This window comes from Felis catus, chromosome A2 (assembly GCF_018350175.1).
Source record: "Felis catus isolate Fca126 chromosome A2, F.catus_Fca126_mat1.0, whole genome shotgun sequence".
NCBI lineage: Eukaryota > Metazoa > Chordata > Mammalia > Carnivora > Felidae > Felis > Felis catus.
Window position 1 is genome coordinate 96,478,694 of NC_058369.1, and position 26,851 is coordinate 96,505,544.

At 36.8% G+C, this 26,851-nt stretch overlaps 1 pseudogene; it reads left to right on the plus strand.

Moving 5' to 3' along the window:
• The first annotated feature begins 792 nt into the window (after positions 1-792).
• On the plus strand, positions 793-8,370 carry LOC101087307 (annotated as a pseudogene).
• Positions 8,371-26,851: the final 18,481 nt, after the last annotated feature.

Sequence of the window (26,851 nt, forward strand, 5' to 3'; positions counted from 1 at the left end):
TGACTAGGTTTTTTCATGTAGTATAATGTTTTCAAATGTACCCATGTTGTGGCATGCATGAATACTTCATTCCCTTTTATGGTCAAATAATATTCCATTGTATGGATGTATGTTCTACATTTTAATTATCCATGCATCAACTCTTGAACATTTGGAGTGTTTCCACTTTGTAGCTACTATGAATAATGTTGCTATAAACATTCATGTACAATTTCTGTGTGGACATATGTTTTCACTTCTCTTGGGTATATACCTAGGAGTACAATTACTGGGTCAAATGATAACTCTATGTTCTATTGTTTGAGGAAGTGCATACTATTTTCTGAAGAGTTGCACCACTTTATATTACCACCAGCAGTATATGAGGGCTCCACTTTCTCCATGTCATTGGCAATACTTGTTATTATCTGACTCTTAAAATTTTTGTCATTCTAGTTGGGATAAAGAGGGATCTCACTGAAGTTCTTAAACTGTGTTCAGTACTAATTTTGTTTGTCTATTTTTGTTTCACCATTTCTTGCTCTTTTTAAAGTGAAAATAATTCCCCCTTTCTTTTAGCTGAACAGTATAAATTTATTTAAAGTCTGCATCAGACTATTTCATAAATTATTTTCATCTGGGGTAAATTAATGTTCTAATTATTTTGTGTTTCTTAATATTATATTTCCTCAGATATTTTGTAATTTCAGTGTGTAGGCTCATTTTCAGTTGGAGGTATGTGATTAAGACCTTTCCTATACTGTGCTCACATCTCCCTGTTCAACATTTGGTGGTGGCTTCATTTTGTTCACCATGTACCTCTATCAAGAACCAGAATTTATAATGGCATTTGGAGGACTTGCCCTAAAAGATGATGCTGGAGATATGACAGATCCAGTTAGTGAGCCAGCAGGAGACTTCATCAAGAAGCTGTATATGGTCTGTAGACTTTCACCTTGTTAAGAGCATAGTCCTAGTCATTGGTCACTAATAGTTTTTCCCAGTTTTCTGTCACAGGTCACAGATCATATGGTCAGAGGGACTGATAATATAGAGGATTGAGAATGGAAGTGGGGAGAGGGCCCAACTTGCTCTTTAACTTTACATACTAAAACTGTCATATGTCCATTAACTCTAGCACTGCTCAGAGCTTTGTGTTTTAAATCCTTTTCGATTTTATCTTTCTTTAAGTTGTTGGAGCAGAAGGGCTGTGTGAAAGAATGGACTCCCTGCATCATCTTGACAAGAAGTCTTCATTTTACTTAAGGAAGGAAAGCTGGGGGGTGGGGTAATCTTGCAGCAGAAGCTAGAGAGAGCTAACAGTTCTCCAGGTAAGTAAGGACAGTGGATATTTTGTTTTTGCCTTCCCAGCATTCTTTCTCACATTAGGTGACCACAGATTTCCTTTGGGAACCTTCTCTCCCCTCTGACGTCAGTCAGTATGATTTGGAGTTTGGTTCATCCTACTCCTATAGCATCAATATGTGTCTCAAGGCCTGGCCACAATAATTGGTTCAGGGATGAGCAAATAATCCAAGTTGTCCAATGAGATCCCTCCCTGTTATTTTTCTATCAGTAAAAAGATCTCTGGTTTATGTATCTCTGGGTCCCAGAATCCTCACTTATGATTCACCTATAAAATGAAGATGAATAATAGTATTTGTTTCATAGAGAATCAGGAGCTAAGAGTAAATAAGATAAGGCAGGTAGAGCATTTAGCACAGATTCCAGCTGGGACCACCATCATTGTTATTATGATTCCATGTAAAATGTATTTATTTATGTATTTATTTTAATGTTTATTTATATTGAGAGACAGACAGAGCATGAGCATGGGAAGGCAGAGCGAGGGAGACACAGAATCTGAAGCAGGTTCCAGGCTCTGAGCTGTCAGCACAGAGCCCAATGCGGGACCCAAACCCACAAACCGCAAGATCATGACCTGAGCCGAAGTCAGACACTTAACTGACTGAGCCACCCAGGCGCCTGAGATTCCATGTAAAACTTAGAGGAGAGAGACATCACCTTGCATTGGTCTTACATACGGTAAGATTTTAAGTGGATCTTAGGTGTTTGATAGAGAACAGAGTAAAAGTATTATACTAAGGTAGAAGAGAGCAATGTGGCAGTAGGCTATGGGAACTGTAAAGAGGAGGGTAAGGTGAAAACTGAGGGTGTGTGTGCAGTGGACTACATACGGGAAGCTCACTGACACCTGAACCAAAAAAAAAAAAAATGGGACTTTGTTTCAAAGGTACTGAGCAGATCTTGGATTGGAAATTAACATTAGTGACATGGGATGACTTATAATGAATAATTCTTCTATAGGCAGAGGAGAAGTAAGCAATCACCCCAGGTGCTCCTTTACTGTAACCTCTTGATGACTTAAACTCAAAACACACATAGGAGATGGCCCAGGAGCCCAAAGGAAGAAAGTGAGCCGGAGAACATCTTCCTTCTCCACATTGGACTCAGAGCCCATGTTTCAGTTTTTGTTATTTTAAGCAAGTCAGCTTTCCTTTATCTCTAGGCCATGTACCTGTGTGTGTGTGTGTGTGTGTGTGTGTGTGTGTGTGTGTGTGTGACACACACACACACATATGTACATATGTACTTTTAGCAGTGTGTTAAGTTTATACAAAAATACATTTTTTATACACATTTGTGATTTGTACAAAATTACACAGCAATTCTAATGATTTATGAATTTGTTATAGTTGGTTGTATCCCCATGCTTTTACTATTCTTTTCTTAAATTAATAGATCATTGTAGGGACTCCAGCAAGATGCAGACAAGCAAAACTTAGCCTCTTTTGCAATAGGTGAAGACATGGCATCAAATATCTACACTGGAACAGTGACTGCTCCCTTTTGAGAATAAATGTGTTCCATACTTGGCTACAGTTGTCATCATTACTTCTTGCTATTCTCTGACCCTGAGCCTGTGTGTCAATGATGTTTATTATCACACTAGCGCTATTGTTTTGCTTCTAGTCAGTTCCATATATTGATTTTCATTCCTTACTTGGCCCTGTAGACATTTTAGCTTATGACTCGTGGATAAAACCAATTTCTATTTTTCCTATCTGAATTTGGATTTTTATAGGTATTTCTTCTAAGTATTCTAAGACAAGCTAAAAAGCAGCATTAATTATCCTAAGTTCTGAAAACCTAAGGTCAGGCCAACTCTTGGTTATAACACATGTATACCACCTTTCTTGGCCTGGCTGATTTTGTGTATTCATTGAGACAGGGTATCTGCCAGGAGTTGTTTTCGATCTGATGGCAAGCCAACAGATGATGTCAAATCATGCCAACATGTGCCAAGTTGTCACCTCTGCATCCCTGTTTATCAGGGATTTCATTGTACAAGTCCCCTGTCTACTATTATGTCATATTTTCTTGCTCAGATAAAAGTCTATGCCCAGATGAAAAAATTTTTAAGAAGTTGCTATTTTTACCCAATTCCCTAAACCACATATGAGTGACAAATATTTCCATAGGATTAATGAATAGGTGTTTCAGCCTCCTCCGCCCTTATTAAATACTAGCTTTTTCTTTCATACTTGGAACTATGTTGAATTTGTGGATGAGAAACATTTTCCATATGTAATGAATCCAAGGACTTTTTAACCTATTAGATTTCGTTGCATATATTGGTCACTCTTTTAAGGAATTGTTTCTAACCAGCCAAGAATGAAATAACCTGAGAATCTGGTACGCCTTCATTTAGAATATTTTCATATTTTTGAGTAATAAACATAGGGAATATTTCTTGATAAGATCAAGAATTGACCAAGGGAATCATGTAGCTTTAGCCATCCTTATTTTTATCATTTGCCAAAAAATTTCCTTAGCTTCATAGAAACCACATAGAAACCAAATGACTTGGTTTTCTTTCCACTTCTCTAGGCAACAAACCAATTTTTTAGTTTCCATGGACACCCAGTTGAGCAACAGTAGTTAGATCTGTAAAAACTGCTATCTGAATTGGAGTCTGATGGTGACCTACCCAACAGCACTGGGATGGCAATTCAGGCTTGACCCTCTAAGGGACCAATATGTATGAGGTTGCACGTGAGCATCTGGGACAGTGCCAATATTTTCCCTAGTTATTTTCCAGTTTCTTAATTTGTGGAGGTTCACAAATTATTATAGACCTTGTCGTGATATCTAGGTAGTTAGGGAGCTCCAAAATAAGGCAATGGGAATAGTGATAAAACAGGTCTGCTTGAAAGAGATTTACTTTATACTTGGTTAAGCAAGAGGCCTCACATACTGATGGCTATGTTAACTCAGTTGAGAAATAATACATATTTGGAAACCCTTGTGGAAAGCCCAAAATACACTTGAAATGAGAGAAGTCATAGACTCATGTTTTAGTGCATACGAAGGATAGCTTTGAATCTAAGCAGTCACCACAAAGTCTGACTATTTGGGCTCAGCAGAAATATAAGAAACAATTGAATTAAATTGTCTTGTATCATGTACTAATTCTCCAAGGTTCTGCTCCCTCCCAGCCTGGTATAGAATGAGTGATTATTTGAAAAGATTAATCTGGTTTCCTGTTTTGAATATTCTGTTCTTTACTTTCACTTGCATTGTGTAAAATTCTCCATTTCTCAGTTGCTCCAAAATGAACAATTTAACAACTGACTCTTGCAGACCATTAATCAGTATTGGAAATGTTGGAAAAGAAAGGCATTGAAAAATAGTGAAAATGATATTTTAATTCGCATTGTGGGACACAACTCTGCCATAAATATGTCAGACCTTTATAGGTATGCTATTTCTCTCTTCTCAGTCTCTGTCTCTTCATCCATAGAGGGAGGGAGATGGTTGCTAAAATTCCTTGTAGCACTAATGTTCTACTACTTAGTGAAAAATCAATTTTAATTCCACATACAACAGAGACCATGTCATGATCTTGAGACATCTAGCTCCTCACAGGAATAAAATCTTCAGGCTCATGGTCACAGGGAATTGAATGAAAGAATTTATTTTGTATTTTCCGAAAAGCCTCTAATCACTTCTATTTCTCTTGTGCTATAGAAGCTTTCCATGAATACCATAGCAAATGGATTCCTGGGGTGGGGGGGAGTGGGTATTTATCAGACTTTTATTTTTGGTTTGCTGGTAGGAATTTGAGATGGACAAATAGAAATGGAATGTAAAAACAATTTTTAAAAAGAAGAGATAGTAATGAATGGTACTTAGCTAGAAATCAGCCAGAATTTTGTGGATGTGTAATGAATTGATGATTGAGGTGATACATTTTGTAAATCAGGCATAGGAGAAAGATTTAGGAGAAATGTTGCAGAGGAACTTTTGGCTTTACAAACCCAAGGACACATTTACATGCCTTAGTTCTTTGACAGGACTTTGACAGTTCCTTAATTGTGTGCAGTTTCCCATCTCACTAAAGTAACCTGGGCAAATAGGGAGGGAAATGCCTCCCAGGTGGAAGTAACACCATGAACAGAGTTTGAAAAGTATGAGACAGTATGGTGTGTAAGGCAGTGCAAAGAGTTTGGTTAGTCCTCTTGGAGGATAAAGTATAGAAGGAGGCTGGATCATTCAGAGTTCAGGTGCAGATAACAGAAACCCCTTCAGCAATTTTAGCAATTTCCTATTTGTTGAATATTAAATGAATTCTGTAGTGCTAAATAAAAAAAGCAAGATACAAAAAAATGCATATATAATTTAACATGATCCCAGTTGTGGTAACTCTCTTTCTCGTCTCTCAAGCTGAAAGGAAATACCTTAAAATGTTAACATTAGTTGTCTCTGGGAGGTGGAATAGCATATGATTTTTATTTTCCTTATGCTTCTGGGGCTTTTCTAAAGTTGAGCTTCCATTACTTTCACAAGCAGACTAAAACCTAATAAATCCTCTTTTAAAGGATTCTTTTCCACACAGGGAACTCATTGGTACAAACATTTTTAGAAAATATCACTCTGAGGCATATAGCATCTTCTCTTGCACTTCTGGCAGAGAAACATGATGCTAAATGCTGAAGGGTTTTAGTTGGGATGGTGGATGTGCTGGAAAGAAAGGTGGTTATAGCAGCTTCAGCCAGCAGCTAGCCTATGATACACAGCCTAGAAATGCCTCCTTATAATGAAGCAGCAGAAGGGGAAATTAAGGAATCAATCCCATTTACAACTGCACCAAAAACCATAAGATACCTAGGAATAAACCCAACCAAGGAGGTGAAAGATCTGTACTCTGAAAACTGTAAAATATCATTCAAAGAAATTGAAGATGACACAAAGAAATGGAAAGACATTCCATGTTCATGGATTGAAAGAACATTGTTAAAATGTCTATACTACCTAAAGCAATCTACACATTTAATGCAATCCCTATCAAAATACCAACAGCATTTTTCACAGAGTTAGTACAAATTTGTATGGAACCACAAAAGACCCTGAATAGCCAAAGCAACTTTGAAAAAGCAAAGCAAAGCTGAGGCATCACAGTTCAAGTTATATTACAAGTTATATGACTTCAAGTTATATTATAAAGCTGTAATGATCAAGACAGTATGGTACTGGCACAAAAATAGACACATAGATCTATGGAACGGAATAGAAAACCCAGAAATGAATCCACAACTTTATGGTCAATTAATCTTCAATAAAGCAGGAAAGAACTTCCTTATAAATACGTTTTATGAAGCCTCAGGAGTTCGCTTACCTTTATCATTTGACCACTAGCAGTCTCGTGATAAAACAAGGTCAAAGACAAGAAAGATAAATTCCCCAGGCAGCTCCCAGCACTGCTGTGTCAGGAAATGATCACCAAAGATGCCCTGATGAGAAAAGGAAAGCAGTCATATGTGAGTGTTCTTGTCAAATGTAGGTAATTCCTCAGTCACTGGTGAGCCTTAAATACATTTGACTTCTTTCCTCCTTGAATCAGAAAGAAAACCAGGGTAGAGGTGGGCCTTCAGAGTGAGGGCAGAGAAAGGAAGGCCTGTGAAAATGAGGGTCAAGGTGTCTGAAGAATTGGGAGAGCTCTCTGGACAAAGATGTGACTTTATTACTGTCCCCAAAATATGAGGGGCATTTGTCCTGAGAGCCCTCCATTCTGCTTTTCTGCCTTTGTGGAGAAAGGCAGTGACTGGATGTTGTGTGCAGTGATGTGTGATGTGGCAGGAGGAGTAGGGCTGAGGCCAGAGGAGAAATGGGGAGACCCAAGGTAGCCCTTATAGCTCACTTTGCCAGGACATTAGGATTGCATCTTACAGCCTAAAACATGAAAATTAAAAATAAAATGTCCACGGGTGCCTGGGTAGCTCAATCAGTTAAGTGTCAGACTCTTGGTTTCAGCTCAGGTCATGATCTCCCAGTTCATGAGTTCAGGCCCCATGATGGGCTCTGCCTTGGCAGCATTGAGCCTACTTGAAATTCTCTCTCTCCCTCTTTCTTTCTGCCCCTCCCCTGCTTGTGCACTCTCCCTCTCAAGATAAATAAATAAACATTAAAAAAATAAAGTGTCCAGTAACATGAAAATTAAAAATAAAAAATGGAACTTGAGCTTCAATGGGTTGGAGAAGTGAAACATCTGGGGACATCTTGGAGAAGGTGGATAATAGCTTTCCAGGTTTGTAATAAAAAACGCTCTCTGAGAGGAGCGCCTGGGTGGCTCAGTTGGTTGAGCATCCAACTTTGGATCAGGTCATGATCTCACTGTTTGTGGGTTCGAGCCCTGCGTCAGGCTCTGTGCTGACAGCTCAGAGCCAGGAGCCTGCTTCGGATTCTGTGTCTTCCTCTCTCTCTGCCCCTCCCCCACTTGCACTCTGTCTCTCTCGCTCAAAAATAAATAAACATTAAAAAAAAAAAAAAAGGCCTCTGACAAAACTACATTGCAAAGGAAAGAACCTGAATGGAAAGGGTAAAAAAGTCAGAGGCAGAGCCTAAAGAATTTGTGGTGGAAAGAGCACATGACTGATGCATAGTGACTGGGAAAGCAGAGGAGTACTTCCTGAAGTGGAAGGTAATACACATGCTGACAATATTGGCAACCTGAAGAAAAATTATGTTGTCTGGAGTTAAAGGAATATTTCTTAATTCTCAAAGAGCTGGTAAAGAAAAAGATGGTACAAAAAGGAAATCTTTATCTGTCAGTGAATCTGATAGCAAATCAAAGGAAAGAGCTACTGCTGGCAAACCAAGAGGTTTTGCCAGAGGTCTAGATCTCACATGAATAATCGGTGCTGCAGACAGTAGTGGAGAATTAATACTTCTCAAGAAATGGAAAGATTCAGATGGGGCAGACTTGGTACTGGAAAAAGAGGCAAAAATATGAAGTGTTGTCAGATTGCAATCCCTTTTTATGAAAGGGGACTAATTTGGCATTCTTGTACAGAAAATGAAGCTCAATAATTGTTTGCAACTATATATGCAATTATATTATAGAATTATATATATACATACATATGCACACATATATATAAAATCTGTGTCTTGGTTTTTGATTTATTAGTGTGAAGAAATAACCACATTCTAATGAGAATCAAATTTGATATGTTTGTTTTGAAGTAGTATTGAGGAAGTTGGGGTTTTATCTACAGCACTGGTAGCTTTGAACAAATAAATAAGGCTTTCTTAGTTGCTTCCTTTATCAGGAAAGAACATTTGATATCATGGTATACTATTTCCTTTGCATTAGAGAACAGCTTTTCTAAAAGTTGGGGGAAGATCTCCATAGTCATTACTCAATCAGAATTTCTGGTTAACTCATAAATGTCTAATGACCAGTCTGCGATTTTTTTGTTTGTTTTCTCGTGTGCATACACATAAAATACCTACACAAATGGTTTTCTTTTTTTAACTTTCACCAAAAGAAAAACAAAAACACCATTTCACAACCATGGATAAACCTGTGTTTCTGGAAGGCCATCATTCTCAGCAACCCATGAAATAAACCACTTAATATTTTAAATTAAATATTTTAATTTAATTAAAATATTTTAATATTTTAAACTATATTTTAATAGTTTAGATTAATATTTTAATATTAAATTATTTAAAATTTACATTATATTAAATTATTTAAATTAAATTAGAATTAATTTAAATTAATATTTTAATTTAACATTTTAAATTAAATAGATGATTCTGTCATTAATTGAACAATTTAAATGTATTGTAAATAACTTAGACAATTCCAATTGGACAATTTCAAAACAGCCATATCAGAATCCATATGTATATCTATTGTCATTTAATGCCATTTGCAAAACTCCTAACAGGAAAATTTTTATCAGTATCAACCATCTCCCCACCTAGATGAGAAAACTAGACAAATCCTGGTGTGTATGCATTAGCCAAGCAGGACTTAGTTAAATGGACATCTAAAGGTTTCCTCTAGCAAAGCTTTCCTTTACAGGCAGTTGGAAAAATGTGTACTCTATTGACTAAAAGGTTAATGTGTAAGACTTTGTTCATGGAAATCTAATCAGATGGTTAGAGATGTTGGCAATTTAGGACCTGCTGGAGTAAATGGGTAAACAGACTTTGGTAATCTAAACTATCAATTTGCATGTTTTTCTTTACACACAACTCATTCTTTACATGTAAGGCTCAATCTTTTCAGTGTTTGGGTGACTGGTTCAAAGGAAGCCTGGAAAAACATAACTTTGTCGTGACTAAAATGTTATCCAACTATATATTGTTTATTGTAAATAGTGGTGAACAGTGGTTAATAATTTTATATTTTAAAAAATGAATATGTGGGTTGCTGATGGGGAGGTGGATGGGAGACGGGCTAGATGAGTGATGGACCTTAGGGAGGAGCACTGGGTGTTAAATGTAAGTGATGAATCACTGAATTTTAATCCTGAAGCCAACACTATATGTTACAATATATGTTAACTAACTTGAATTTAAATAAAATCTTGGAAGAAAAAAATTAAAACGAAAAGAAAGCTGAAAAATAACACCTGAAACATATTCTCTTACAAATTTTGAAAAAATAAAGAATAACTTTCACCATCTTAAAAAAAAATATTTGAACTTCTACATCTGAAAATCAGCAGTATGTTATAAAATTTTTGCTTTTAATGTCTTCCTTTGTTAATTAAAGAGTTATAACCAAACACTTGAAAATGTATTTCTTCAAATGTTCCTGGGACCCACTGTAATTCTTTTGCTATGTGAATAATTTCACCCTTTAATTTATCAGCTTGCAAATTTATCTTTAGGTAGTTAAGTGTTCTGTGTGTGTCCCCCACCCAAACCTCCCTAGAATTTTTAGGAAGACTTCTGGTCACTCCATCATAGCTCTTCAGCCTCGAGGAGTTTACCCTTAGCCTCTATATCTCCTCACCTGGACCATCAGATCACAGAGGCTACCATCATTGGGTAAAACTATGGGAATGCAGTCCTTATTGCCTGCTTTGGGTCAGGGGTAGCAAGTGTAACAGGGAATAAGGAAGGTCTTCTATCTATGAACAAAGTTTTAGTCATTGCAGACAAAACTTATATACGCTTTTTTCCTTGGAAACGTCATACATGTAATTAAGTTCTAGAATGCTATGGTGATGATGTTTAACCACTGTTTGTGGTTAAGTGAGTTTTAGTGGCTCACCTGGGCACTGAACTTTGAAAGTTGTTATATACATGTGCATGTATATGTTATATATGTATTATGTATCTAGTTATATGCTATATTTTTGTATAAAATTTTTGTTGAACCAACCATTTAACCTGAACATTTGATTAAGAACAATGTATTGCCAATTACCCTGGATAATAGGATTTGCCACATTTAAAATTGAATGAATGAAATGATGTAGGAGTTATATGTTCATAGATACAATGTTTTTAAAAATCATGTCTCTAAGAGTATAAAATGTGATCATTGGTCTGAATTCTCTCATTTTATAAATTGTCCTTAACATTTAGTTGAACAATAACTCATAGTTACTGAATCATTCGATTTTGTGTGGGCAAAAGTGGCCTCATAAATAATTTAAGTCTTTCAGTAGTTTTAAAAACTGTTTTTTGTAACCCAAGGGAATTCCACATATTTGTGAATAATTAGTGAAATTCTAAATGGACTGTTGGTTAAAATATGTTTTTAAGACATTCTTGAAAATTTTAAGCATCTTGATTTATATCAGTATTCAAAGGTGAGATGTCCATAATTATTTTGAGGAGATTTTTCTAAAGTCTGAAATAAAAGAATTTAGGAACTTTGAAATAAAACCTGGGCAATTTAGTTCTTGGAAATGAATTTTAGAATATATTTAAAATGACATTTTCAACACTTAAACACTATGATTTATTTCCAACAACAGTTTATTAAGGTATGTTTGTCAATAGATCATTGTTCTTTCTTTTTTTTAAGATTTTTTTTTCAATGTTTATTTATTTTTGGGACAGAGAGAGAGCATGAACGGAGGAGGGGCAGAGAGAGAGGGAGACACAGAATCGGAAACAGGCTCCAGGCTCTGAGCCATCAGCCCAGAGCCTGACGCGGGGCTCGAACTCACGGACCGCGAGATCGTGACCTGGCTGAAGCCGGACGCTTAACCGACTGCGCCACCCAGGCGCCCCTCATTGTTCTTTCTGTAAAATTTATTTTAGAGAGAGTGTGTGCACAAGTGGGGGAGAGGGACAGGGGGGAAGAGAGAGAGAGAGAGAGAGAGAGAGAGAGAGAGAGAGAGAATCTTAAGCAGACTCCACACCCAGCATGAAGCCCAACATGGGGCTCAATCCCATGACCCTGGAATCATGACGTGAACCAAAATCAAGAGTTGGACACTCAACTGACTAAGCCACCCAGGCACCCCAATCATTGTTCTTTTTAAACATAGTTTTAACCCAGATGAGAAGTTGATTGTTGCATTAGTTTTTGAGTTCTGAGGATTATAGACAGGTACCATTTATACTCTTTTCCACACACAGAGAGAAAAAAAGTCATTTTGAAACAGAAAACTGCTTCATTCCATAAGCATGCCATTAATGCATGATCCAAGATGTCATTGTTTGGATGAGATAATCAAATTCCTACATGAATCAACTGAAAGCAGCTGCTTAGTTTAGGAATGATTTGAAGATATGTAAATTGAAGACAGTTGATTGAAAGAGAGGAAGAAAATGAGTAAGTGTAAGGCTATTACTGAAAATGCAAAATGATTAAAAACCATCATTATGACTACTGGACCAATTAAAATATTTTATGCTCATTTGTTTTTCAAGGAACTGCCTCCAAGTGAAAGCACAGCTCTAGGTCTTCTATTAACAAGTACATGTTTGATATTGACAGATGTACATGCCGTCATTTTTGAGACTATGAGTTTAAAACCTTTGGGAATTGTCAAAGAATGAATGAACTAACATTCTTTAAAAATACCAGGGCAAGAAAGTTTGTTCACAATAATAATTCATGTTTATAAGGTGCCTTTCATTCAACTCTTAAGACTCTGTGTATAGATGTGTTTAAATATGCATGGTCATATATCACTGTCTTCATACATCATAGCCCAAATGTTTCAATTCCTTGGACATAAAGCAACTCTTTATTTCGTATGTGAAAACACAATCTCTACCCTTGCCACACAAACTCTCTACAAATAGCACCTTCTTATTTATGCTCCTATATTGCTTGTGCTGAAGGATTGTTAATGCAATCTTTTCTTACAGCAATTTTTAAAAACTTCTTTAAAAACAAAACACCTGTGTTTTCTGGCAGGACAACAATGTATCAGCAAAAATAGCTTTATTTAATGACTGACTGTGGTTAGCTAGCGCCCCATAATTCATTTCATAATTGGAAAAAAATGTAACATTTGCTGACATCATCTGAGTGCTGATCTGGACCCATTGAACAGGGAGTATTCCAACAAAAATGATTTAATTTTCCACTTCACAATTCAGGAAGAATTTAGGATTAGGGCATTCATGGAGTCTAGAAATGGTTTTTGTTTGCAGGATTTTAGCTCAAAATTGGACAGGAAGGAAGACTAGAACATAGTTTAATTTCCAAAGCAAAATTTCATCTGTAAAATTTCACTTCCTCTTATGCATACCAATATCAGTCTGAGATCAAACATATTAACCTCTGAGGGAAAAAATAGTGTTAGAAATGAAAAATCTAATGGGTTAGGAGAGATAGAATTACCCTAAGTTCTATTCTGAAAGACTTTCTTAAACAAACATGTACTCACTTGACTCTTGTCTACATGGATCTCCAGTTTATTAGGAAGTTTACGGTACAAAATACACATGAATTGCATCAATGATTATTTAAAAGCAATGCACTACCAGTTGTAGTGTCATTATTTGATACTGATATAGCAGTGGGTTCGAAATTTTATTTTATTTTTTATTTTTAATTTTTTAATATGAAATTTATTGTCAAATTGGTTTCCACACAACACGCAGCGCTCATCCCAACAGGTGCCCTCCTCAATGCCCATCACCCACTTTCCCCTCCCCCGACCCTTATCAACCCTCAGTTTATTCTCAGTATTTAAGAGTCTCTTATGGTTTGCCTCCTTCCTTCTCTGTAACTTTTTTTTCCCCCTTCTCCTCCCCACTGGTCTTCTTTGGGTTTCTCAGGATCCACATATGAATGAAAAGGGTTTGAAATTTTATATACTGCACTGCAAACATGGGTAAAGAATATCTAGCCTAATCTTTCTTAAGGAAGCTCATCTTCATATCAGAGAGGAGGCAAGGACTTTATTTCTAAAGTTGTCATCATCAATATTATTTGTCTCATCTCACCTAAACATTGTCTTATAAATACCCTTAATTTTCTGTATTCTCTTGGCAGGACTTGCCTCCAAAGTCATGACCTGGGTTAAACCCATCTGTCTACTGACACTGTGCCGGCATCTGAGCAGCTGAAATGTCTTGGGAAAAAAAAAAAAAAACCACAAAAAACCACAACTGTGTGTCTGGTCTCTCTTTAAGTTCCATAGCCACAAATCTCAGCTGGGCACTCTTCATGTCCAGAATCTTACTCAACTTTAATAATATTTTCACCATCTTACATTCTGGCTCAGGCTGCCATAAAAAAATAACATAGACTGGGTGGCTTAAACAACAGAAATTTATTTCTCACAGTTTCGGAGGCAGGAAGTCTAAGATCAATGCTGGCTTATTCCAGTTTCTGGTGAGGGCATTCTTCCTGGATTGCAGATGGCCGTTTTCTTGCTATGTCCTCACATGGCAGAGATTTTCTCCCTCTTTCTCACTCTCTCTCTCCTTCCCCCACTTCTTACAAAACCATAGTCTGATCACGTCAGGGCCTCACCTTTATGGCCTCATTTAACCTTAATTAGCTCCTAAAGATACTATCTCCAAATGCAATCACATTGATGGTTAGGGCTGCATCATAAAAATTTGGAGGGCGGTGGTGGGGTGCCTGGGTGGCTCAGTTGGTTGAGGATCTGACTCTTGATTTCTGCTCAGGTCATGATCCCAGGGTTGTGGGATCAAGCTCTGTGTTGGGCCCTGTGCTGAGTGTGGAACCTGCTTAAAATTCTCTCTCTCTCCTCTTCTGCCCCTCTCCCTGCTCATGCTGTCTGTCTCTCCCTCTCTCTAATATAAAAAAAAAATGGGTGGAGACACAATTCAGTCTGTTGTAATTCCCAAGTGATAATTTCACTCCTTCTCTTTGACACTCTTATATTACTTGGTCTCTCCACTATAAGCTTCACTATAAGCTTATATTTACCAGGAAAGCAGAAACATTTAGACAGGAAATTCTTCATTTTCTCCCATGAAAACTTGCCTCATGACTCCTCTTCAACTTCCTTCTCTGTACTGTGGATGATGTGGCTTGGCCCAGGTCAAAAGACAACCTGGTAAAGACTTTCATGGTGTTCCAGATCCTTGCCAGTGACTTAGTTTCTGTAATTATTTGCTCTCAGATCCTATCCTTTGAATTTCTGTTCCATTTCTCTATGCCTCTTCATTAAAATATTCCTCAGATTTATCTATAATTGCTGCCCTTACTTTTTCAACTCACATTCTCTCTTAACCAACCTCAATAGGACATCTGTCCCTATAACTTCATTGACTTCATGATTGTCAAGATTATTAATAATCACTGTATTTCAAACATTAATGGCCATTCTATCATTCCTTTTTTGCTTGCCCCTTCAGCAGTATTCAACAAAGTTGATCACTACTTCTTTCTTATTTTCTAAAAAAGATTTATTTGTTAAGAAAATTTACTGTGGTAAGAACACTTAACACTAGATCTACTCTCTTAACAGATTTTGAAAGTATATGATAGGGTATTGTTATTTATATTATATAAATATTGTTATTTATAGGGTATTGTGCCTACATATAGACACAATGTTGTACAGCAGATCCCTAGAAATTATTCATCTTCGTTCTTGAGACAGTTATTTTTCTTGGAGTCCATGACAACATAATCTCCTGGTTTTCCTCTATCTCACTGGCTGCTTTCCTTAGTCTCCTTTCTGAGCTCTGTCTTCTCTGTCTCAATGCTATAGGTATGAGCAATTCAGGGCTCTATCTTGGTCTCCCTTCTTTGCTCTATTTAAATAGTTTTTAAAATAAACCTCATTTAATCCCATGGCTTTAAATACCACTTGTATGCTGATGAATTCCAAATCTTTATGTTCAGCTCCAACTTCTCTTCTGAGCTCCCAAGTATATACCCAAGTCCTATCAGACATCTCCACATTAATTTTAAACAGTCCTCTCCAATTTAATGTATGCCAAATAAAACTTTTATCTTTCTTTCCCAAATCTAACCCCACTGGATCTTTTTCTTTTCTTTTCTTTTTTTAATGTTTATTTTTTAGAGAGAAAGAGACAGAATGTGAATGGGGGAAGGGCAGAGAAAGAGACACAGAATCTGAAGCAGGCTCCAGGCTCCGAGCTGCCAGCACAGAGCCTGACATGGGTCTCAAACTCACAAACTGCGATACCATGACCTGAGCTGAAGTTGGATGTTTAACGGACTGAGCCACCCAGGTGTCCCTGGATCTTCTTTTCAGTATATGGCATCACCATATACCCAGTGGCTGAAGCCAAAAATCTAGGAGTCAACATTGATTCTCCTTTTCTCATTCATCTTCATATCTGAACACTTAGCAAATCCCACTGACTTACTTTACCTCTAAAAGTATTCTGAAAACTTCCACTTTTCTCTGTTTCCACCACTACACTTTCCTCCAAGTCACCAGAATCTCTCTTCTGGACTACTTACATAATCTGCTAACCATACCAAGGCTCCTTCCTATTCTCTACTCCCAGTACAAATGGAATCTAAGTGGAATAGATATGTGGTAACAACAGTACTTTTTAAAAATAAAAATCAAATCATAACCTTCTTTTGCTTGAAATTCCTCTGATGACTTCTCATCAAAATCAGAATAAAATCTGAAATATGGACGTAGAAAACTCCAGGACTTGTAGCATTTTCAATGTATTGTATGAGGGAGTTAAGGTCTGCAGAAATGATTTCACCACTAAGTATGATATTAGCTGTGGATTTTTCACAGATGCTCTTTATCAGGTTGGGGAAGCTGCCTTTTATTTCTAATTTTTTGAGTTTTTTTTTTTTTAATCCTTAAAGAGTGTTGAACGCTGCCAAATACTTTTTTATCATTTGAGATAATTATGTGGTTTTGTCCTTTCTTCTATTAGTATGATGCATTGTGTTGATTGATTTTTATATGCTGAGCCAATCTTGCATCACTGGGATCCATTTTACTTGGTTATGGTGTATAATCCTTACATGTTGCTGGATGCAGTTTGCTGGTATTTTTGTTGCAGAATTTTTTGTTTCCTCCTGAAGTTTTCTCTGGTTTTCGTAGCAGAGTAATGTTGACCTCGTAGAATTAATTTGGAAAACTTCTTATTTTTTAAAAGAATTTGTGAAATATTGGTGATAATTCTTCTTCAGGTTTGGCAGAACTCACCAGTGAAACTATCTGGGCATGGGCTTTTCTTTGTGAGATATTTTTTGAGTTCTAATTCAATCTCTACTTGTTATAGATCTATTCATACTTTCTATTTCTTCTTGAGTCAGTTTTTGTAGTTTGTACCCTTTGAGGTATTTGTTCATCTCAACTGGATTATCTAATTTGTTGACATACAATAATTCACAGTATTCCCTTATAATTCTTCCTATTTCTATAGATCAGAAACTAATCACTATTTTAAATCTTATTTTAGTTATCAGTCTTTTTTTTTAGTAGTTTGACTAAAGGTTTTCCAATTTTTGTGATGCTTCCAAGAACAAACTTTCACTGATTTTATTTATTGTATTTATTTTCTTTATTTCATTTATTCTTGCTCTAATCATTTTTTTTTCCTTCTGTTTTCACTTAGTTTGTTTTGAGTTTCTTGAAGTGGAAAGTTAGGTTACTGATTTGATAATTTCTTCTTTTTAAAAAATGTTTATTTATTTTGAGAGAGAGAGAGAGAGAGAGAGAGAGAGAGAGAGAGAGAGAGAGAGAGAGGGAACATGAGCAGGTAAGGGAGAGAGAGAGAGGAAGAGAGAGCATCTCAAGGCTCCATTTGTCAGTGAGGAGCCTGACACAGGACTTGATCTTATGAACTGTGAGATCTGACTTGAGCTGAAATCAAGAGCCAGATGATCAACTGACTGAGCCACCCAACGCCCTATTCTTTTCTTCTCTTTAAACCAATGTTTATTGCTATAAATTGCTTTTATTTTTAAAGTTTTTAAACATTTATTTATTTTTGAGAGACAGAGACAGAGCATGAATGAAGGAGGGGCAGAGAGAGAGAGAGACAGAGAGACAGAGAGAGACAGAGAGACAGGGAGAGAGAGAGAATCCTAAGCAGGCTCCAGGCTCTGAACTGTCAGCACAGAGCCCGATGTGGGGCTCAGACTCATGAACTGTGAGATCATGACCTGAGCTGAAGTTGTATGCTTAACCGACTGAGCCACCCAGGAGCCCTCATTGCTATAAATTTCTTAGCATTGCTTGAGCTGCAGTTCATAAATTTTGGTATGTTCTGTTTTCATTTTCATTCACTTCAAAGTATTTTAATTTTTCTTTTGGTTTAGTCTTTTACCTATTGATTATTTAGCAGTGTGTTATTTAATTTCCACATATTTGTGAATTTCCCAGATTTTCTTCTGTTACTAATTTCTAATTTCAATTTATTGTGGTTGGAGATCATACTTTGGATTATTTCAATCCTTTGAAATTATTTAGATTTATTTTGTGGCCTAACATATGGTCTATACTGGAGAATATCATGTGTACTTGAGAATAATGTGTATTCTATTGTTGTATAGATTGTTCTGGAGATTATGTTAGTTCTATTTGGTGTACAGCATTAAGTCTTCTCTTTCCTTGTTGATCTTTTATCTATTTGTTTTATTTATTATTTACGTGGGTATTACAATCTCCAATTATTACTGTTAAACTGTGTTTTTCTCTCTTCATTTCTATCTGTTTTTGCTTCATGTATTTGGGAACTTTGTTATTGGGTACATTTGGTGGGGATGTATTTTAAATTTTTTTTTTAATGTTTATTTATTTTGGGGACAGAGAGAGACAGAGCATGAATGGGGCAGGGGCAGAGAGAGAGGGAGACACAGAATCGGAAGCAGGCTCCAGGCTCTGAGCCATCAGCCCAGAGCCCGACGCGGGGCTCGAACTCATGGACCGCGAGATCGTGACCTGAGCTGAAGTCGGACACTTAACCGACTGAGCCACCCAGGCGCCCCGGTGGGGATGTATTTTAAACACAATTATACCTGTATTGTGCCATTTCATTTTAAATGCACTTTTCTTATTTTAAAAACTCTATAAAAACCACAATACAGTCTTGGGGCACCTGGCTGGCTCAATTGTAGGAGCATACAACTCTTGATCTCTAGATCATGAGTTTGAGCACCACGTTGGTGTAGAGATTACTTAAATAAGTAAATAAACTTAAAAAAATATTTATGAAGAACCCACAGTACACTCATTCTTATACTGTATATCTGACCACCATAGTTTCCTATGCCTAATTTAATAAACCCTTAGAAAATAGTCATTAATGGGTCATGTAGCTTAAGTCTTTTACATTTCCATCTGAATTTTTAAACTTTGAGTTATGTCTCCATTTTGTTCCTTTGATTGCTGTCATTATAGGTTGTGTTTTTTTTTTTTCCTCAAAACAAACAAAAATTGCCTGAATGTGTGAATCTAAAGGAAATCATCTAGGTATTTATTCTCATTTTCATATTTTCTCTCTGTGTATCAATCTCTCTGCTTTCCTTTTTCCATTTATTCCATCTCACTGTTAGCTTCTTTTTCAGGTAGCTACATTTTCCTAAACCCAAAGGAAAGAAAGCTCCTCTTTCCAATGGTTTCAACATCCCAGGATTCGGTTTCACACCAATCTTTGAACCAATCAGTGTGACCAGAGATAATGATTGATTACAATGATTGAACAGGCCTGGGACCAAGGCCCACTATGGAGCTGGTGGTGGAATCAGCCCCAACCACCCACATGAGCAGAGAGCTGGGGAGGAGTGCTTTCTAAAAGGAAAATTGAGGTGTTTTTATCAGAAGAAAGAAGAGATGTCAGGCATGTAGAAAAAACAGATGATCAATGTCCCTGATGTGGCAGATCATAAGAATCACCAGAACAGGTGTTGAAAACAGGGATTCCTAAATCCGACATCATTCTTACTGAATCAGAATCACTTAGAGGAGTTGTCTAGGAATTGTTTTGTTTGTTTTTGTTTTTTGTTTTTGTTTTTTGAGAATGAGAGAGAGCTGGGGAGGGTCAGGGGAAGAGGGAGAGAGAGAATTTTAGCAGGTTCCATTCCCAGCAGAGAGCCCAATGCAAGGTTCAATCTCATGACCATGAGATCATGACCTTGAGCTGAAACCAAGAGTCAGATGCTTAACCAACTGAGCCACCCAGGTGTCCCTAGAAATTGGTGTTTTTAGTATTATTCCTGACTGTTTCCTTTTTGTCATTGCATCTACTAAAGTATAAACAAGTACTTGGAACATTCTCTTTTTCCATCTATCTTAAAGATATACTTCTCAGGCTACACACACAAGCTCAAGAGGAGTAAACAATTATTGACTGCATTTAAGTTGAATAGATGTGCACTTGAAATTGGTATGGGGATGATCTTAAATAGATATTGATATTTCTCTAACCCATCAGGGAATTATTCACTCCTTTGTTGGACTTCTGCAGTGTAGAACTAATGACATGTTTTATTTTAAAAAGAGGAAAAATGAAAACAAAACAGAAAACTCTTTTAATTCATTTCTTATTTTCTTCCAAAAAGCAAAAATAGAGAAATGACTGCACTCTGGATTTTTTAGGAGAGGAGACCATATTTTTCATGTCTATAATTATACCCACACCCTTCATTACTAAACATCTGTTTAAGCTTCATCACTAGAAGACATCCTCAGCAGATTGAAAAGTCACAGTGAGCACCAATGAGTTACTTGCTGGTCAGCTGTGTTAATTGATTTAAGTGTGTGATGTGTGAAGTGGCGCTGAGAGTAGAGGTTTACTGCCTCTTTTGTGCTTTCATGAAGGTGTGTTGGCTTCTCTGGATTCTATATATTTTGTGTATCTGAGTTTTAAAGCCAATATGTACCAATGCCAAAGGAACTTAAGCTGTAACACATACGTGCAGTGAGCATCATGGAATTTGTGCTTTAAAATGTCCAACAGCAATAACAATAATAACAACAGCAATACCAACAGCATTAAATTGAAATTAAAATAACATTTGTTGAGCATTTTTTATTACTCGCCATTGCATTATACACATAACATGAATAATCTATTAAATCATTACAACAACTGTATGAGGTAGCTGCTATTATTATTCCTATTTTATAGTGAGGAAATAGAAGCTTGAAGAAATCTACATAAGTTCACACAACTATGAAATGGCTGAGAAAAGTTTAGTACAGTCTGCCTCCAACCATATCTACCTACCCTCTCCTCTTAGTGAGTAATGGATTTATAATGCCAGTGGGAATAGATATGTTTGGTAATAATGTGTTTATTTGATGCCTAGGAGGACAAGATTTGCAGAGTCATCGTATATATATCTGAATCAATGACCCTGCCTTCATTAACTCAGTATTTCACATAGCTAAAGGAGCTTAGCACAGATTTGGGTGTTTTGGAACACTTAGAAGTCATTAAAGTCTTGCCTCTATGTTGAAGGCTCCTGGGCTGAGGAGGAACAGACTTCAAGAGTCCCTTCTGTCTGTTGATGTGGGATAGACAGATTAGATTCACAGAATAAAAGCAAATGAACAGGGAAGTAGAAACGTGCACCCTTTGAGTTCAATGAAAGCAAAAAAACTGAACTCATTCATTTGTGGCCACCATCAAAAGTCCTCATTTATTCAACCTGTGTCTCCAAGGAAAATTTTTCATGTTTCTCATAAAAAGTTTATTTCCATATTGATTTTATTTCTTTAAAAATAATCATAGATTTTTCAAAAACTTCTTGGTCTTTTTATTAGCTTCTTGGAAAGTTAGAGGTAACCCTGTTATCTCCAAAACTGGTTTGAATCAGGTACACAATTAGGAGTCCAATAAGTTGGAGAAAAATTTGAACTTTCCAACACCAGTTCATCATCCTTTTTATAGAACAGGAATCAACAAAAGAAAAAGGGAAAGCTTGCCTCAACAATCCTATGCAAAGAACCTCCCAGTTTGTTTTTTCTTTAATTATTGTCAGTCCTTGAGAAATGTACATATCTGTTGCAATAAGCAGGAGTTGTGGCATGCTCTGTGAAGATGGGCCAAACCTCCTGCAGGACCGTGTGAATGGAATTCAGTATACATTGGAGCCTAAAAATATTGTAAGAGCATTCCATTCTTCTCATGAGACTTTTCTTCCTTTCTTATTCAGCTGCATTCAGATCTCTGTGGGGAGCAAGTGGGAGTCTGTGGATTTAATGAAATGTAAAAGCAGAGGAGATTTCCAGGGAGCCCTCTTTCTACCCCTAAAGGTCTTCATTTGTCTACAATGCTTAATAGATCAGTTTAGTCCAGAATTCACTGATACAGGAGAGATATTGACTTGCCCTATTGTGTAAACATAGAAAGCTCCAAACCAAAACCCCCGTCAGTGACCCTAAGCCCTAAGCTTTAGGAACTATGGGATTGAGACAAGAAATTGTGAGAGTCAACAATGGCACTGACAACCATACGTTATTGACTCAGACTGATTAGAAATTAAAGCACCAACCCTAGAGGAAAATTTGCAAAGAAATCAGGGAGTGCTCGGGTGTTCTATATTCTTGAGCTCTTATTCTTTCTTGACTGGATCATTATTAGCAAAGGCAAATAGAAAAACTGCAAAATACTTTTGTAACTTCTTTTCCCTTTAAAATAGTTGTCATTGACTAAGGTCCCGTGTGAAAAGTTAGAATGGGACTTGGATGATTTATACTAATTTTGCCTCTACTTCTGAATTGATGTGACTATAGACAATTTATATCACCTCTGGATGCCTCTGGTTTTTAAATTTACAGAGAGTGATGTAATCATATCTTCCTCCTTTCTTATCCGCCAAGACAGTTGTCAGTCAGGCTATGGACAATGACATATTAAATTCTGAGCAAAGAAGACTGACGAAATTCATGGGAATACTTTTTCCCCTTACTGTTGTATTTTCCCTTCATTAAGAATCAGTGTTGTTTCTCTGCATCCAACAGACAACAGAGAAGTACAGATATGTCCTGTCTTGTTGCTGGTATCTTCCTTCTCTCCAAAACATTATCAGTGACTTCACCAATAGGAAAGCAGAGTTTGGGAGACTGGATTCGTCAGATAACTTGTACTCCCTCTGCTGGCTGAGTGGCTCATATTTCTATTTCCATGACTCCCAGGCTCTAAGATTGATTGATTGATTGATTGATTAATTAATGGATTTATGTATTTACTTTGGTAAAGTTGAAAATTATGTATATTTTTTAGAGAGTAAAGTGATCGGCTTAGAGTGAATTTGTAATATTTTTTGTTTTCCAGTATTTGGGTGTGTTGTTGTTTTATTTAGCACAAATGTAATAGACAGGTTCCTAAAACTAGGTTTTAGCAAAGTGGTGTTTTCAGGGATTAGAAAATCTACCCAACTCCAACTTTCTGATGGTACATACAAATAAAGGTGTAAGAAATCGATACTTATGTAGAATTTGGTATCAATCATTGCCTTTAAAACACTGGAGGGTAGCTTGGTACACATGGGGAGCAATCTGATAAAAACAGCTGAACCATCAAATATATTTAAATTCATGAGTTCATAGTGATATGAACAAAGCCTCTAATCAGTCACCTTTAAATGATGATAAAGAAGCAATTAATTATTTTGAACACTGGTAAATAAGATGAAAGAATCAAGCAATTATCCTGTCTTTTCTGTATGAATTATACTGAGTAATCTAAAGTAGATAAAAGCAGTATCTCTTTATATAAGTATTTCAGCCATGTAAATGTGAAAGAAATGATAAAATTAGAAGAATATCACCATCTTTCAATCCCTAATCAATTAATGTATCTAGGCATCAAGCATCAAAGGTTACTAACATCACATAAAGAGCTAGATCATGTGCCTCCCGCTGAAAGAATACATCACTACCTATGGACTTGCCAAAGGTATGGAACCGGAGACTGACCAAGCCTCTGGATCCAGCTGCCAATTTGCAGGAAATACAAGGGGACGGAGGAAATGCTGAATTACAGCATGAGCGTGCAATCAGCAAAACTCAGACCGTGGGAATATTTACAGGTCAAATGTCCTGGGCTCTTCAGCAGATAAACTGCAAAGAAAAGACATGGTAGAGAGGAAATCTCTAGAATAAAAATGACTTAAAAGAGATACCATTTTTTTAAAAAGAGCAAGTCTTAACTAGAGTGTTGGAGGTACATTCTTGGGTAATAAAAAAATGAAGAAACAGAGGAACGGTTATGATGCTAGTCAGGTTGGTGCTTACATCTGGGAAGAGAGAGGCGCTGAGAGACTGGAATGGAATAGAGGGAGGTCCTTCAAGGATGTTAGCAAAGTTCTCTTTCTTGACCTGGGTGGTGGTTACAGGGTGCTCACCTTATAATAATTCACTAACCTATGAATTTGTGTGAGTTTTTCTTTCTGTGTTTTATTTTACCATAACAAAATTTTAAAAATAGGCATCCAGAATGAGAAGGGTACCTATTAGCTGCTTCAGTCAGTTCCTTCTCCCTGTTTCCTAATTTTCTCTCCCTCTCTTCTCTTTCTCTGTCTGTCTGGTCATCATGATTACTCTTTCCAGTTCCAGGCTTTCAGCCACCTGTGGGCACCTCCCTCATGTGGCTTTTTTAGATGCAAGTTGAAGCTCCTGTCTGCTTGTTGGTTTTGGGGACTGCTTGTGCCTAGTCTAATATCACAGACCAGTGGGATAGCTGGGAAGAGAAGAGAGAGTCAGAAATTCACCTTTTTTTGCTGTTTTTTTTTTTAAGTTTATTTATTTATTTTGAGAGAGAGAGCGAGAGCACACATGCCTGAGCCAGGGAGGGAGAGAAAGAGAATCCCAAGCAGGCTCCATGCTGACAGTGAAGAGCCCGACATGGTGCTCGAACCCATGAACCATGAGATCATGACCGGAGCTGAAACCAAGAGTCAAATGCTTAACCGATTGAGCCACCCAGGCACCCCATCTTTTTGCTGATTTTCAAGCTCTGCCACATAAACTCAATTTCATCATAGCTCATGTTATACTGTGAACATATATATAAATCAAAATATATATATTGATTTATATATCAAATATATATTTTATTTTTTTAAAAATATGAACTCATGTAAATGTACAAAATATACACTTGCATGATTTCATATTTTTTTTTATTTAAAAAATTTTTTTTCCAACGTTTATTTATTTTTGGGACAGAGAGAGACAGAGCACGAACGGGGAAGGGGCAGAGAGAGAGGGAGACACAGAATCGGAAACAGGCTCCAGGCTCTGAGCCATCAGCCCAGAGCCCGACGCGGGGCTTGAACTCATGGACCGCGAGATCGTGACCTGGCTGAAGTCGGACGCTTAACCGACTGCACCACCCATGCACCCCAAATTTCATATTTTTTTAAAAAATGGTTTATCTGGTCAGTTACTCATAAGTTTAACTTAGATTTAAATGGTAGACTCAGGATAAATATTTTAGACAAAGGTTGTTTAAGAAACAACTAACTAGTGGGGCACCTGGGTGGCTCAGTCAGTTGAGCATCCGACTTCAGCTCAGGTCATGATCTCATTGTTTGTGGGTTTGAGCCCCATGTTGGGCTCTTCACTGTCAGCATGGAGACCGCTTTCGATCCTCTGCCCCTCTCCCACTTGTGCACACACATATGCACACACTCTCTCTCTTATAAATAAACCCTGAAAAAAAGAAACAGCTAATTAGTTTTGTTGAGTACCTTCTATAAGCCATTCACCAGGTTAGTTTTCTTTAAAGAAGTTATAAAAAATAGTAGCTACCATTTATTGAGTATCAGTTATGTGCTGGGCAGTTTCCTAATCCTGAAACAGATGTACTATCTCTACAAAGTGGGCACCATGTCTGTATTTTACAGATAAGGCATGTGAAGTTCTGAAGGATAAAATGATTTGTTCAAAGTCATACAGATAGTTACTTATGAAAACAAAATTGAACCTGTGTCTTTCTGGCTCCAGGGTTTGCTTTTTCACCATAGGATGGTGACTGAATATTGCAACATGGAAGTTTTCATTATATAGTTAAAGTGCCATTTTCTAAATTAACATCATGGTAAGGTACGACCCTGGACTTGAGTTTTAGTATGAGCTACAAGATCTACTGTGGAAGATCATGTGTGGGGGGTGGCTGCCCTTCATGTCATGAGTGTAAAGCACAACTCTCATGGCAAATAGATAAAAATCACCCTTGAGTACAAATTAAAGCTAATGTTAGAGAGGACTTCCCACTACCCTGACAACTGTCACCTTTCCTTTTTTGTCTCTGGCACTGCCTCACCTCATTCATGATTTCCTTTTTTTCTCTTATTACTGTGTAATGGAAACTTGGTGTGTTGATTATACACTGCTGATTTCTTGGTAAATCAATGGAAAATATTCTTTCTTCTAGACTCCTAAAAAAGAATTGACATACTCATTTTATTGTAAGAAATTGTTCTTCATGTGACCTATTCCTCACTTAGCAAAAAGCCACTTGATGCTGGGAGATTTCTATTCTGGGGATTTGCACAATCTGGTTTATTTATTGCATGGAAATACATATGCACAGACAAGGGAATAAGAACTTGACTGAGTTTCTTATTTAATAGTAGCCTTACAAGGAAAAATACCCTTTTATTTCATTAAAATTTTGCCTTAAATTTTTTTCTCTTATAGCTTTTCAAATGGAATTTGAAAAGGATTATGATTTTGGTGGGGAAAAGAACCATTTTCTGTTTTGCGTAAGTATTAACATATTGGCAGGGTTTATTAATCTGCCACAAATGTAGCAAAAGCAGCATTAACGCACATTGTATTTGTATGACTCTTACTTTCATAAGACTATATATTTTTTCATGTTTATAAAAGTGTGGATGTTGCTGATATGGCTTTTTTTTCTTTTAGAGAAAATCTAAATCACACACACACACACACACACACACACACACACACACACACATTTATGCAAAGCAAACTAAAATCCGTGTTTTTCTTACTGCATTTCCTTAAGAGAAGAAGCTCTCTAATATCTGGGAATGAGTCTTTGGCCACTTTTGTTTTTTTTTTTTTTTAATATAACTAATGATAGATTTTTAAGGTGCTAAACATGGCCTTGAGAACTATTTATATGTTAACACCTGGACTTACTGAATATTTCCAAAACAATCAAGTTA